The sequence below is a fragment of the Podarcis vaucheri genome (assembly GCF_965113315.1).
Source record: "Podarcis vaucheri genome assembly, contig: SUPER_11_unloc_1, whole genome shotgun sequence".
Lineage (NCBI taxonomy): Eukaryota > Metazoa > Chordata > Lepidosauria > Squamata > Lacertidae > Podarcis > Podarcis vaucheri.
In genome coordinates, this window is record NW_028118808.1 from 1,410,012 (window position 1) to 1,425,205 (window position 15,194).

Below are 15,194 nucleotides of genomic sequence, written 5' to 3' on the forward strand. Positions count from 1 at the left end.
ATAAGTTTTTGAGGGCTGATTTCTTGTCCTGTGATAAAAAGCCTTCTGTTTCCATGGCCAAAGCTTTCAGGGGAGAATTTTCAAGCTTTTGGCACCATTCTTGAGTGAATTGCCAAAAGTCAGATTTTTGCTGAAATTGTGACCCCGGGGCTTAGGGATTTTTTCAAAAAAATATTTTCTGCCGGTTAAGTTTTTGAGGGCTGATTTCTTGTCCTGTGATAAAAAGCCTTCTGTTTCCATCGCCAAAGCTTTCAGGGGATCATTTGCAAGCTTCCTGCACCATTTTTGAGTGAATTGCCAAAAGTCAGATTTTTGCTGAAATTGTGACCCCGGGGCTTAGGGATTTTTTCAAAAAAATATTTTCTGCCGGTTAAGTTTTTGAGGGCTGATTTCTTGTCCTGTGATAAAAAGCCTTCTGTTTCCATCGCCAAAGCTTTCAGGGGATCATTTGCAAGCCTTTGGCACCATTTTTGAGTGAATTGCCAAAAGTCAGATTTTTGCTGAAATTGTGACACCGGGGCTTAGGGATTTTTTCAAAAAAATATTTTCCGCCGGTTAAGTTTTTGAGGGCTGATTTCTTGTCCTGTGATAAAAAGCCTTCTGTTTCCATCGCCAAAGATTTCAGGGGATCATTTGCAAGATTCTGGCAGCATTTTTGAGTGAATTGCCAAAAGTCAGATTTTTTCTGAAATTGTGACCCCGGGGCTTAGAGATTTTTTCAAAAAAAAGTTTTCCGCCGGTTAAGTTGTTGAGGGCTGATTTCTTGTCCTGTGATAAAAAGCCTTCTGTTTCCATCGCCAAAGATTTCAGGGGATCATTTGTAAACTTCTGGCACCATTTTTGAGTGAATTTCCAAAAGTCAGATTTTTTCTGAAATTGTGACCCCAGGGCTTAGGGATTTCTTCAAAAAAATCTTTTCCACCGGTTAAGTTGTTGAGGGCTGATTTCTTGTCCTGTGATAAAAAGCCTTCTGTTTCCATCGCCAAAGATTTCAGGGGATCATTTGCAAGCTTCTGGCACCATTTTTGAGTGAATTGCCAAAAGTCAGATTTTTTTTTTGAAATTGTGACCCCGGGGCTTAGGGATTTTTTCAAAAAAATCTTTTCCACCGGTTAAGTTGTTGAGGGCTGATTTCTTGTCCTGTGATAAAAAGCCTTCTGTTTCCATCGCCAAAGTTTTCAGGGGATCATTTGCAAGCTTTTGGCACCTTTTTTGAGTGAATTGCCAAAGGTCAGATTTTTTCTCAAATTGTGACCCCGGGTCTTAGAGATTTTTCCAAAAAAATATTTTCAGCCAGTTAAGTTGTTGAGGGCTAATTTCTTGTCCTGTAATAAAAAGCCTTCTGTTTCGACTGCGAAAGCTTTCAGGGGAGCATTTTCAAGCTTTTGGCACCATTTTTGAGTGAATTGCCAAAAGTCAGATTTTTGCTGAAATTGTGACCCCGGGGCTTAGGGATTTTTTCAAAAAAATATTTTCTGCCGGTTAAGTTTTTGAGGGCTGATTTCTTGTCCTGTGATAAAAAGCCTTCTGTTTCCATCGCCAAAGCTTTCAGGGGATCATTTGCAAGCTTCCTGCACCATTTTTGAGTGAATTGCCAAAAGTCAGATTTTTGCTGAAATTGTGACCCCGGGGCTTAGGGATTTTTTCAAAAAAATATTTTCTGCCGGTTAAGTTTTTGAGGGCTGATTTCTTGTCCTGTGATAAAAAGCCTTCTGTTTCCATCGCCAAAGCTTTCAGGGGATCATTTGCAAGCCTTTGGCACCATTTTTGAGTGAATTGCCAAAAGTCAGATTTTTGCTGAAATTGTGACACCGGGGCTTAGGGATTTTTTCAAAAAAATATTTTCCGCCGGTTAAGTTTTTGAGGGCTGATTTCTTGTCCTGTGATAAAAAGCCTTCTGTTTCCATCGCCAAAGATTTCAGGGGATCATTTGCAAGATTCTGGCAGCATTTTTGAGTGAATTGCCAAAAGTCAGATTTTTTCTGAAATTGTGACCCCGGGGCTTAGAGATTTTTTCAAAAAAAAGTTTTCCGCCGGTTAAGTTGTTGAGGGCTGATTTCTTGTCCTGTGATAAAAAGCCTTCTGTTTCCATCGCCAAAGATTTCAGGGGATCATTTGTAAACTTCTGGCACCATTTTTGAGTGAATTTCCAAAAGTCAGATTTTTTCTGAAATTGTGACCCCAGGGCTTAGGGATTTCTTCAAAAAAATCTTTTCCACCGGTTAAGTTGTTGAGGGCTGATTTCTTGTCCTGTGATAAAAAGCCTTCTGTTTCCATCGCCAAAGATTTCAGGGGATCATTTGCAAGCTTCTGGCACCATTTTTGAGTGAATTGCCAAAAGTCAGATTTTTTTTTGAAATTGTGACCCCGGGGCTTAGGGATTTTTTCAAAAAAATCTTTTCCACCGGTTAAGTTGTTGAGGGCTGATTTCTTGTCCTGTGATAAAAAGCCTTCTGTTTCCATCGCCAAAGTTTTCAGGGGATCATTTGCAAGCTTTTGGCACCTTTTTTGAGTGAATTGCCAAAGGTCAGATTTTTTCTCAAATTGTGACCCCGGGTCTTAGAGATTTTTCCAAAAAAATATTTTCAGCCAGTTAAGTTGTTGAGGGCTAATTTCTTGTCCTGTAATAAAAAGCCTTCTGTTTCGACTGCGAAAGCTTTCAGGGGATCATTTGCAAGCTTCTGGCAGCATTTTTGAGTGAATTGCCAAAAGTCAGATTTTTTCTGAAATTGTGACCCCGGGGCTTAGAGATTTTTTCAAAATAATATTTTCCGCCGGTTAAGCTGTTGAGGGCTGATTACTTGTCCTGTGATAAAAAGCCTTCTGTTTCCATCGCCAAAGCTTTCGGGGGAGCATTTGCAAGATTCTGGCACCATTTTTGAGTGAATTGCCAAAAGTCAGATTTTTTCTGAAATTGTGACCCCGGGGCTTAGAGATTTTTTCAAAAAAATGTTTTCCGCCGGTTAAGTTGTTGACGGCTGATTTCTTGTCCTGTGATAAAAAGCCTTCTGTTTCCATCGCCAAAGCTTTCAGGGGAGCATTTTCAAGCTTTTGGCACCATTTTTGAGTGAATTGCCAAAAGTCAGATTTTTGCTGAAATTGTGACCCCGGGGCTTAGGGATTTTTTCAAAAAAGTATTTTCTGCCCGTTAAGTTTTTGAGGGCTGATTTCTTGTCCTGTGATAAAAAGCCTTCTGTTTCCATCGCCAAAGCTTTCAGGGGATCATTTGCAAGCTTCTGGCACCATTTTTGAGGGAATTGCCAAAAGTCAGATTTTTGCTGAAATTGTGACCCCGGGGCTTAGGGATTTTTTCAAAAAAATATTTTATGCCGGTTAAGTTTTTGAGTGCTGATTTCTTGTCCTGTGATAAAAAGCCTTCTGTTTCCATCGCCAAAGCTTTCAGGGGAGCATTTTCAAGCTTTTGGCACCATTTTTGAGTGAATTGCCAAAAGTCAGATTGTTGCTGAAATTGTGACCCCGGGGCTTAGGGATTTTTTCAAGAAAATATTTTCTGCCGGATAAGTTTTTGAGGGCTGATTTCTTGTCCTGTGATAAAAAGCCTTCTGTTTCCATGGCCAAAGCTTTCAGGGGAGAATTTTCAAGCTTTTGGCACCATTCTTGAGTGAATTGCCAAAAGTCAGATTTTTGCTGAAATTGTGACCCCGGGGCTTAGGGATTTTTTCAAAAAAGTATTTTCTGCCCGTTAAATTTTTGAGGGCTGATTTCTTGTCCTGTGATAAAAAGCCTTCTGTTTCGAGTGCCAAACCTTTCAGGAGAGCATTTTCAATCTTTTGGCACCATTTTTGAGTGAATTGCCAAAAGTCAGATTTTTGCTGAAATTGTGACCCCGGGGCTTAGGGATTTTTTCAAAAAAATATTTTCTGCCGGTTAAGTTTTTGAGGGCTGATTTCTTGTCCTGTGATAAAAAGCCTTCTGTTTCCATCGCCAAAGCTTTCAGGGGATCATTTGCAAGCTTCCTGCACCATTTTTGAGTGAATTGCCAAAAGTCAGATTTTTGCTGAAATTGTGACCCCGGGGCTTAGGGATTTTTTCAAAAAAATATTTTCTGCCGGTTAAGTTTTTGAGGGCTGATTTCTTGTCCTGTGATAAAAAGCCTTCTGTTTCCATCGCCAAAGCTTTCAGGGGATCATTTGCAAGCTTTTGGCACCATTTTTGAGTGAATTGCCAAAAGTCAGATTTTTGCTGAAATTGTGACACCGGGGCTTAGGGATTTTTTCAAAAAAATATTTTCTGCCGGTTAAGTTTTTGAGGGCTGATTTCTTGTCCTGTGATAAAAAGCCTTCTGTTTCCATCGCCAAAGCTTTCAGGGGATCATTTGCAAGCTTCCTGCACCATTTTTGAGTGAATTGCCAAAAGTCAGATTTTTGCTGAAATTGTGACCCCGGGGCTTAGGGGTTTTTTCAAAAAAATATTTTCTGCCGGTTAAGTTTTTGAGGGCTGATTTCTTGTCCTGTGATAAAAAGCCTTCTGTTTCCATCGCCAAAGCTTTCAGGGGATCATTTGCAAGCTTTTGGCACCATTTTTGAGTGAATTGCCAAAAGTCAGATTTTTGCTGAAATTGTGACACCGGGGCTTAGGGATTTTTTCAAAAAAATATTTTCCGCCGGTTAAGTTTTTGAGGGCTGATTTCTTGTCCTGTGATAAAAAGCCTTCTGTTTCCATCGCCAAAGATTTCAGGGGATCATTTGCAAGATTCTGGCAGCATTTTTGAGTGAATTGCCAAAAGTCAGATTTTTTCTGAAATTGTGACCCCGGGGCTTAGAGATTTTTTCAAAAAAAAGTTTTCCGCCGGTTAAGTTGTTGAGGGCTGATTTCTTGTCCTGTGATAAAAAGCCTTCTGTTTCCATCGCCAAAGATTTCAGGGGATCATTTGCGAGCTTCTGGCACCATTTTTGAGTGAATTGCCAAAAGTCAGATTTTTGCTGAAATTGTGACCCCGGGGCTTAGGGATTTTTTCAAATAAATATTTTCTGCCGGTTAAGTTTTTGAGGGCTGATTTCTTGTCCTGTGATAAAAAGCCTTCTGTTTCCATCGCCAAAGCTTTCAGGGGATCATTTGCAAGCTTCTGGCACCATTTTTGAGTGAATTGCCAAAAGTCAGATTTTTGCTGAAATTGTGACCCCGGGGCTTAGGGATTTTTTCAAAAAAATATTTTCTGCCGGTTAAGTTTTTGAGGGCTGTTTTCTTGTCCTGTGATAAAAAGCCTTCTGTTTCCATCGCCAAAGCTTCTGGCACCATTTTTGAGTGAATTGCCAAAAGTCAGATTTTTGCTGAAATTGTGACCCCGGGGCTTAGGGATTTTTTCAAATAAATATTTTCTGCCGGTTAAGTTTTTGAGGGCTGATTTCTTGTCCTGTGATAAAAAGCCTTCTGTTTCCATCGCCAAAGCTTTCAGGGGATCATTTGCAAGCTTCTGGCACCATTTTTGAGTGAATTGCCAAAAGTCAGATTTTTGCTGAAATTGTGACCCCGGGGCTTAGGGATTTTTTCAAAAAAATATTTTCTGCCGGTTAAGTTTTTGAGGGCTGTTTTGTTGTCCTGTGATAAAAAGCCTTCTGTTTCCATCGCCAAAGCTTTCAGGGGATCATTTGCAAGCTTCTGGCACCATTTTTGAGTGAATTGCCAAAAGTCAGATTTTTGCTGAAATTTTGACCCTGGGGCTTAGGGATTTTTTCAAAAAAATATTTTCTGCCGGTTTAGTTTTTGAGGGCTGATTTCTTGTCCTGTGATAAAAAGCCTTCTGTTTCGAGTGCCAAACATTTCAGGGGATCATTTGCAAGCTTCTGGCACCATTTTTGACTGAATTGCCAAAAGTCAGATTTTTGAGGAAATTGTGACCCCGGGGCTTAGGGATTTCTTCAAAAAAATCTTTTCCACCGGTTAAGTTGTTGAGGGCTGATTTCTTGTCCTGTGATAAAAAGCCTTCTGTTTCCATCGCCAAAGATTTCAGGGGATCATTTGCAAGCTTCTGGCACCATTTTTGAGTGAATTGCCAAAAGTCAGATTTTTGCTGAAATTGTGACCCCGGGGCTTAGGGATTTTTTCAAAAAAATATTTTCTGCCGGTTAAGTTTTTGAGGGCTGATTTCTTGTCCTGTGATAAAAAGCCTTCTGTTTCCATCACCAAAGATTTCAGGGGATCATTTGCAAGCTTCTGGCACCATTTTTGAGTGAATTGCCAAAAGTCAGATTTTTGCTGAAATTGTGACCCCGGGGCTTAGGGATTTTTTCAAAAAAGTATTTTCTGCCCGTTAAGTTTTTGATGACTGATTTCTTGTCCTGTGATAAAAAGCCTTCTGTTTCCATCGCCAAAGCTTTCAGGGGAGCATTTTCAAGCTTTTGGCACCATTTTTGAGTGAATTGCCAAAAGTCAGATTTTTGCTGAAATTGTGACCCCGGGGCTTAGGGATTTTTTCAAAAAAATATTTTCTGCCGGTTAAGTTTTTGAGGGCTGATTTCTTGTCCTGTGATAAAAAGCCTTCTGTTTCCATCGCCAAAGCTTTCAGGGGATCATTTGCAAGCTTCCTGCACCATTTTTGAGTGAATTGCCAAAAGTCAGATTTTTGCTGAAATTGTGACCCCGGGGCTTAGGGATTTTTTCAAAAAAATATTTTCTGCCGGTTAAGTTTTTGAGTGCTGATTTCTTGTCCTGTGATAAAAAGCCTTCTGTTTCCATCGCCAAAGCTTTCAGGGGATCATTTGCAAGCTTTTGGCACCATTTTTGAGTGAATTGCCAAAAGTCAGATTTTTGCTGAAATTGTGACACCGGGGCTTAGGGATTTTTTCAAAAAAATATTTTCTGCCGGTTAAGTTTTTGAGGGCTGATTTCTTGTCCTGTGATAAAAAGCCTTCTGTTTCCATCGCCAAAGATTTCAGGGGATCATTTGCAAGATTCTGGCAGCATTTTTGAGTGAATTGCCAAAAGTCAGATTTTTTCTGAAATTGTGACCCCGGGGCTTAGAGATTTTTTCAAAAAAAAGTTTTCCGCCGGTTAAGTTGTTGAGGGCTGATTTCTTGTCCTGTGATAAAAAGCCTTCTGTTTCCATCGCCAAAGATTTCAGGGGATCATTTGTAAACTTCTGGCACCATTTTTGAGTGAATTGCCAAAAGTCAGATTTTTTCTGAAATTGTGACCCCAGGGCTTAGGTATTTCTTCAAAAAAATCTTTTCCACCGGTTAAATTGTTGAGGGCTGATTTCTTGTCCTGTGATAAAAAGCCTTCTGTTTCCATCGCCAAAGATTTCAGGGGATCATTTGCAAGCTTCTGGCACCATTTTTGAGTGAATTGCCAAAAGTCAGATTTTTGCTGAAATTGTGACCCCGGGGCTTAGGGATTTTTTCAAATAAATATTTTCTGCCGGTTAAGTTTTTGAGGGCTGATTTCTTGTCCTGTGATAAAAAGCCTTCTGTTTCCATCGCCAAAGCTTTCAGGGGATCATTTGCAAGCTTCTGGCACCATTTTTGAGTGAATTGCCAAAAGTCAGATTTTTGCTGAAATTGTGACCCCGGGGCTTAGGGATTTTTTCAAAAAAATATTTTCTGCCGGTTAAGTTTTTGAGGGCTGTTTTCTTGTCCTGTGATAAAAAGCCTTCTGTTTCCATCGCCAAAGCTTCTGGCACCATTTTTGAGTGAATTGCCAAAAGTCAGATTTTTGCTGAAATTGTGACCCCGGGGCTTAGGGATTTTTTCAAGTAAATATTTTCTGCCGGTTAAGTTTTTGAGGGCTGATTTCTTGTCCTGTGATAAAAAGCCTTCTGTTTCCATCGCCAAAGCTTTCAGGGGATCATTTGCAAGCTTCTGGCACCATTTTTGAGTGAATTGCCAAAAGTCAGATTTTTGCTGAAATTGTGACCCCGGGGCTTAGGGATTTTTTCAAAAAAATATTTTCTGCCGGTTAAGTTTTTGACGGCTGTTTTGTTGTCCTGTGATAAAAAGCCTTCTGTTTCCATCGCCAAAGCTTTCAGGGGATCATTTGCAAGCTTCTGGCACCATTTTTGAGTGAATTGCCAAAAGTCAGATTTTTGCTGAAATTGTGACCCTGGGGCTTAGGGATTTTTTCAAAAAAATATTTTCTGCCGGTTTAGTTTTTGAGGGCTGATTTCTTGTCCTGTGATAAAAAGCCTTCTGTTTCGAGTGCCAAACCTTTCAGGGGATCATTTGCAAGCTTCTGGCACCATTTTTGACTGAATTGCCAAAAGTCAGATTTTTGAGGAAATTGTGACCCCGGGGCTTAGGGAATTTTTCAAAAAAAAAATCTGCCGGTTTAGTTTTTGAGGGCTGATTTCTTGTCCTGTGATAAAAAGCCTTCTGTTTCCATCGCCAAAGCTTTCAGGGGATCATTTGCAAGCTTCTGGCACCATTTTTGAGTGAATTGCCAAAAGTCAGATTTTTGCTGAAATTGTGACCCCGGGGCTTAGGGATTTCTTCAAAAAAATCTTTTCCACCGGTTAAGTTGTTGAGGGCTGATTTCTTGTCCTGTGATAAAAAGCCTTCTGTTTCCATCGCCAAAGATTTCAGGGGATCATTTTCAAGCTTTTGGCACCATTTTTGAGTGAATTGCCAAAAGTCAGATTTTTTTTTGAAATTGTGACCCCGGGGCTTAGGGATTTTTTCAAAAAAATCTTTTCCACCGGTTAAGTTTTTGAGGGCTGATTTCTTGTCCTGTGATAAAAAGCCTTCTGTTTCCATCGCCAAAGTTTTCAGGGGATCATTTGCAAGCTTTTGGCACCTTTTTTGAGTGAATTGCCAAAGGTCAGATTTTTTCTCAAATTGTGACCCCGGGTCTTAGAGATTTTTCCAAAAAAATATTTTCAGCAAGTTAAGTTTTTGAGTGCTGATTTCTTGTCCTGTGATAAAAAGCCTTCTGTTTCGACTGCGAAAGCTTTCAGGGGATCATTTGCAAGCTTCTGGCACCATTTTTGAGTGAATTGCCAAAAGTCAGATTTTTTCTGAAATTGTGACCCCGGGGCTTAGGGATTTTTTTCAAAAAAATATTTTCTGCCGGTTAAGTTTTTGAGGGCTGATTTCTTGTCCTGTGATAAAAAGCCTTCTGTTTCCATCGCCAAAGCTTTCAGGGGATCATTTGCAAGCTTCTGGCACCATTTTTGAGGGAATTGCCAAAAGTCAGATTTTTGCTGAAATTGTGACCCCGGGGCTTAGGGATTTTTTCAAAAAAATATTTTCTGCCGGTTAAGTTTTTGAGTGCTGATTTCTTGTCCTGTGATAAAAAGCCTTCTGTTTCCATCGCCAAACCTTTCAGGGGAGCATTTTCAATCTTTTGGCACCATTTTTGAGTGAATTGCCAAAAGTCAGATTTTTGCTGAAATTGTGACCCCGGGGCTTAGGGATTTTTTCAAAAAAGTATTTTCTGCCCGTTAAATTTTTGAGGGCTGATTTCTTGTCCTGTGATAAAAAGCCTTCTGTTTCGAGTGCCAAACCTTTCAGGAGAGCATTTTCAATCTTTTGGCACCATTTTTGAGTGAATTGCCAAAAGTCAGATTTTTGCTGAAATTGTGACCCCGGGGCTTAGGGATTTTTTCAAAAAAATATTTTCTGCCGGTTAAGTTTTTGAGGGCTGATTTCTTGTCCTGTGATAAAAAGCCTTCTGTTTCCATCGCCAAAGCTTTCAGGGGATCATTTGCAAGCCTTTGGCACCATTTTTGAGTGAATTGCCAAAAGTCAGATTTTTGCTGAAATTGTGACACCGGGGCTTAGGGATTTTTTCAAAAAAATATTTTCCGCCGGTTAAGTTTTTGAGGGCTGATTTCTTGTCCTGTGATAAAAAGCCTTCTGTTTCCATCGCCAAAGATTTCAGGGGATCATTTGCAAGATTCTGGCAGCATTTTTGAGTGAATTGCCAAAAGTCAGATTTTTTCTGAAATTGTGACCCCGGGGCTTAGAGATTTTTTCAAAAAAAAGTTTTCCGCCGGTTAAGTTGTTGAGGGCTGATTTCTTGTCCTGTGATAAAAAGCCTTCTGTTTCCATCGCCAAAGATTTCAGGGGATCATTTGTAAACTTCTGGCACCATTTTTGAGTGAATTGCCAAAAGTCAGATTTTTTCTGAAATTGTGACCCCAGGGCTTAGGGATTTCTTCAAAAAAATCTTTTCCACCGGTTAAGTTGTTGAGGGCTGATTTCTTGTCCTGTGATAAAAAGCCTTCTGTTTCCATCGCCAAAGATTTCAGGGGATCATTTGCAAGCTTCTGGCACCATTTTTGAGTGAATTGCCAAAAGTCAGATTTTTTTTTGAAATTGTGACCCCGGGGCTTAGGGATTTTTTCAAAAAAATCTTTTCCACCGGTTAAGTTGTTGAGGGCTGATTTCTTGTCCTGTGATAAAAAGCCTTCTGTTTCCATCGCCAAAGTTTTCAGGGGATCATTTGCAAGCTTTTGGCACCTTTTTTGAGTGAATTGCCAAAGGTCAGATTTTTTCTCAAATTGTGACCCCGGGTCTTAGAGATTTTTCCAAAAAAATATTTTCAGCCAGTTAAGTTGTTGAGGGCTAATTTCTTGTCCTGTAATAAAAAGCCTTCTGTTTCGACTGCGAAAGCTTTCAGGGGATCATTTGCAAGCTTCTGGCACCATTTTTGAGTGAATTGCCAAAAGTCAGATTTTTTCTGAAATTGTGACCCCGGGGCTTAGAGATTTTTTCAAAATAATATTTTCCGCCGGTTAAGCTGTTGAGGGCTGATTACTTGTCCTGTGATAAAAAGCCTTCTGTTTCCATCGCCAAAGCTTTCGGGGGAGCATTTGCAAGATTCTGGCACCATTTTTGAGTGAATTGCCAAAAGTCAGATTTTTTCTGAAATTGTGACCCCGGGGCTTAGAGATTTTTTCAAAAAAATGTTTTCCGCCGGTTAAGTTGTTGAGGGCTGATTTCTTGTCCTGTGATAAAAAGCCTTCTGTTTCCATCGCCAAAGCTTTCAGGGGAGCATTTTCAAGCTTTTGGCACCATTTTTGAGTGAATTGCCAAAAGTCAGATTTTTGCTGAAATTGTGACCCCGGGGCTTAGAGATTTTTTCAAAAAAAAGTTTTCCGCCGGTTAAGTTGTTGAGGGCTGATTTCTTGTCCTGTGATAAAAAGCCTTCTGTTTCCATCGCCAAAGCTTTCAGGGGAGCATTTTCAAGCTTTTGGCACCATTTTTGAGTGAATTGCCAAAAGTCAGATTTTTGCTGAAATTGTGACCCCGGGGCTTAGGGATTTTTTCAAAAAAATATTTTCTGCCGGTTAAGTTTTTGAGGGCTGATTTCTTGTCCTGTGATAAAAAGCCTTCTGTTTCCATCGCCAAAGCTTTCAGGGGATCATTTGCAAGCTTCTGGCACCATTTTTGAGGGAATTGCCAAAAGTCAGATTTTTGCTGAAATTGTGACCCCGGGGCTTAGGGATTTTTTCAAAAAAATATTTTCTGCCGGTTAAGTTTTTGAGTGCTGATTTCTTGTCCTGTGATAAAAAGCCTTCTGTTTCCATCGCCAAAGATTTCAGGGGAGCATTTTCAAGCTTTTGGCACCATTTTTGAGTGAATTGCCAAAAGTCAGATTGTTGCTGAAATTGTGACCCCGGGGCTTAGGGATTTTTTCAAAAAAATATTTTCTGCCGGATAAGTTTTTGAGGGCTGATTTCTTGTCCTGTGATAAAAAGCCTTCTGTTTCCATGGCCAAAGCTTTCAGGGGAGAATTTTCAAGCTTTTGGCACCATTCTTGAGTGAATTGCCAAAAGTCAGATTTTTGCTGAAATTGTGACCCCGGGGCTTAGGGATTTTTTCAAAAAAGTATTTTCTGCCCGTTAAATTTTTGAGGGCTGATTTCTTGTCCTGTGATAAAAAGCCTTCTGTTTCGAGTGCCAAACCTTTCAGGAGAGCATTTTCAATCTTTTGGCACCATTTTTGAGTGAATTGCCAAAAGTCAGATTTTTGCTGAAATTGTGACCCCGGGGCTTAGGGATTTTTTCAAAAAAATATTTTCTGCCGGTTAAGTTTTTGAGGGCTGATTTCTTGTCCTGTGATAAAAAGCCTTCTGTTTCCATCGCCAAAGCTTTCAGTGGATCATTTGCAAGCTTTTGGCACCATTTTTGAGTGAATTGCCAAAAGTCAGATTTTTGCTGAAATTGTGACACCGGGGCTTAGGGATTTTTTCAAAAAAAAATTTTCCGCCGGTTAAGTTTTTGAGGGCTGATTTCTTGTCCTGTGATAAAAAGCCTTCTGTTTCCATCGCCAAAGATTTCAGGGGATCATTTGCAAGATTCTGGCAGCATTTTTGAGTGAATTGCCAAAAGTCAGATTTTTTCTGAAATTGTGACCCCGGGGCTTAGAGATTTTTTCAAAAAAAAGTTTTCCGCCGGTTAAGTTGTTGAGGGCTGATTTCTTGTCCTGTGATAAAAAGCCTTCTGTTTCCATCGCCAAAGATTTCAGGGGATCATTTGTAAACTTCTGGCACCATTTTTGAGTGAATTGCCAAAAGTCAGATTTTTTCTGAAATTGTGACCGCAGGGCTTAGGGATTTCTTCAAAAAAATCTTTTCCACCGGTTAAATTGTTGAGGGCTGATTTCTTGTCCTGTGATAAAAAGCCTTCTGTTTCCATCGCCAAAGATTTCAGGGGATCATTTGCAAGCTTCTGGCACCATTTTTGAGTGAATTGCCAAAAGTCAGATTTTTGCTGAAATTGTGACCCCGGGGCTTAGGGATTTTTTCAAATAAATATTTTCTGCCGGTTAAGTTTTTGAGGGCTGATTTCTTGTCCTGTGATAAAAAGCCTTCTGTTTCCATCGCCAAAGCTTTCAGGGGATCATTTGCAAGCTTCTGGCACCATTTTTGAGTGAATTGCCAAAAGTCAGATTTTTGCTGAAATTGTGACCCCGGGGCTTAGGGATTTTTTCAAAAAAATATTTTCTGCCGGTTAAGTTTTTGAGGGCTGTTTTCTTGTCCTGTGATAAAAAGCCTTCTGTTTCCATCGCCAAAGCTTCTGGCACCATTTTTGAGTGAATTGCCAAAAGTCAGATTTTTGCTGAAATTGTGACCCCGGCTTAGGGATTTTTTCAAATAAATATTTTCTGCCGGTTAAGTTTTTGAGGGCTGATTTCTTGTCCTGTGATAAAAAGCCTTCTGTTTCCATCGCCAAAGCTTTCAGGGGATCATTTGCAAGCTTCTGGCACCATTTTTGAGTGAATTGCCAAAAGTCAGATTTTTGCTGAAATTGTGACCCCGGGGCTTAGGGATTTTTTCAAAAAAATATTTTCTGCCGGTTAAGTTTTTGAGGGCTGTTTTGTTGTCCTGTGATAAAAAGCCTTCTGTTTCCATCGCCAAAGCTTTCAGGGGATCATTTGCAAGCTTCTGGCACCATTTTTGAGTGAATTGCCAAAAGTCAGATTTTTGCTGAAATTGTGACCCCGGGGCTTAGGGAATTTTTCAAAAAAAAAATCTGCCGGTTTAGTTTTTGAGGGCTGATTTCTTGTCCTGTGATAAAAAGCCTTCTGTTTCGAGTGCCAAACCTTTCAGGGGATCATTTGCAAGCTTCTGGCACCATTTTTGACTGAATTGCCAAAAGTCAGATTTTTGAGGAAATTGTGACCCCGGGGCTTAGGGAATTTTTCAAAAAAAAAATCTGCCGGTTTAGTTTTTGAGGGCTGATTTCTTGTCCTGTGATAAAAAGCCTTCTGTTTCGAGTGCCAAACCTTTCAGGGGATCATTTGCAAGCTTCTGGCACCATTTTTGACTGAATTGCCAAAAGTCAGATTTTTGAGGAAATTGTGACCCCGGGGCTTAGGGAATTTTTCAAAAAAAAAATCTGCCGGTTTAGTTTTTGAGGGCTGATTTCTTGTCCTGTGATAAAAAGCCTTCTGTTTCCATCGCCAAAGCTTTCAGGGGATCATTTGCAAGCTTCTGGCACCATTTTTGAGTGAATTGCCAAAAGTCAGATTTTTGCTGAAATTGTGACCCCGGAGCTTAGGGATTTCTTCAAAAAAATCTTTTCCACCGGTTAAGTTGTTGAGGGCTGATTTCTTGTCCTGTGATAAAAAGCCTTCTGTTTCCATCGCCAAAGATTTCAGGGGATCATTTGCAAGCTTCTGGCACCATTTTTGAGTGAATTGCCAAAAGTCAGATTTTTTTTTGAAATTGTGACCCCGGGGCTTAGGGATTTTTTCAAAAAAATCTTTTCCACCGGTTAAGTTGTTGAGGGCTGATTTCTTGTCCTGTGATAAAAAGCCTTCTGTTTCCATCGCCAAAGTTTTCAGGGGATCATTTGCAAGCTTTTGGCACCTTTTTTGAGTGAATTGCCAAAGGTCAGATTTTTTCTCAAATTGTGACCCCGGGTCTTAGAGATTTTTCCAAAAAAATATTTTCAGCCAGTTAAGTTGTTGAGGGCTAATTTCTTGTCCTGTAATAAAAAGCCTTCTGTTTCGACTGCGAAAGCTTTCAGGGGATCATTTGCAAGCTTCTGGCACCATTTTTGAGTGAATTGCCAAAAGTCAGATTTTTTCTGAAATTGTGACCCCGGGGCTTAGAGATTTTTTCAAAATAATATTTTCCGCCGGTTAAGCTGTTGAGGGCTGATTACTTGTCCTGTGATAAAAAGCCTTCTGTTTCCATCGCCAAAGCTTTCGGGGGAGCATTTGCAAGATTCTGGCACCATTTTTGAGTGAATTGCCAAAAGTCAGATTTTTTCTGAAATTGTGACCCCGGGGCTTAGAGATTTTTTCAAAAAAATGTTTTGCGCCGGTTAAGTTGTTGAGGGCTGATTTCTTGTCCTGTGATAAAAAGCCTTCTGTTTCCATCGCCAAAGCTTTCAGGGGAGCATTTTCAAGCTTTTGGCACCATTTTTGAGTGAATTGCCAAAAGTCAGATTTTTGCTGAAATTGTGACCCCGGGGCTTAGGGATTTTTTCAAAAAAATATTTTCTGCCGGTTAAGTTTTTGAGGGCTGATTTCTTGTCCTGTGATAAAAAGCCTTCTGTTTCCATCGCCAAAGCTTTCAGGGGATCATTTGCAAGCTTCTGGCACCATTTTTGAGGGAATTGCCAAAAGTCAGATTTTTGCTGAAATTGTGACCCCGGGGCTTAGGGATTTTTTCAAAAAAATATTTTCCGCCGGTTAAGTTTTTGAGGGCTGATTTCTTGTCCTGTGATAAAAAGCCTTCTGTTTCCATCGCCAAAGATTTCAGGGGATCATTTGCAAGATTCTGGC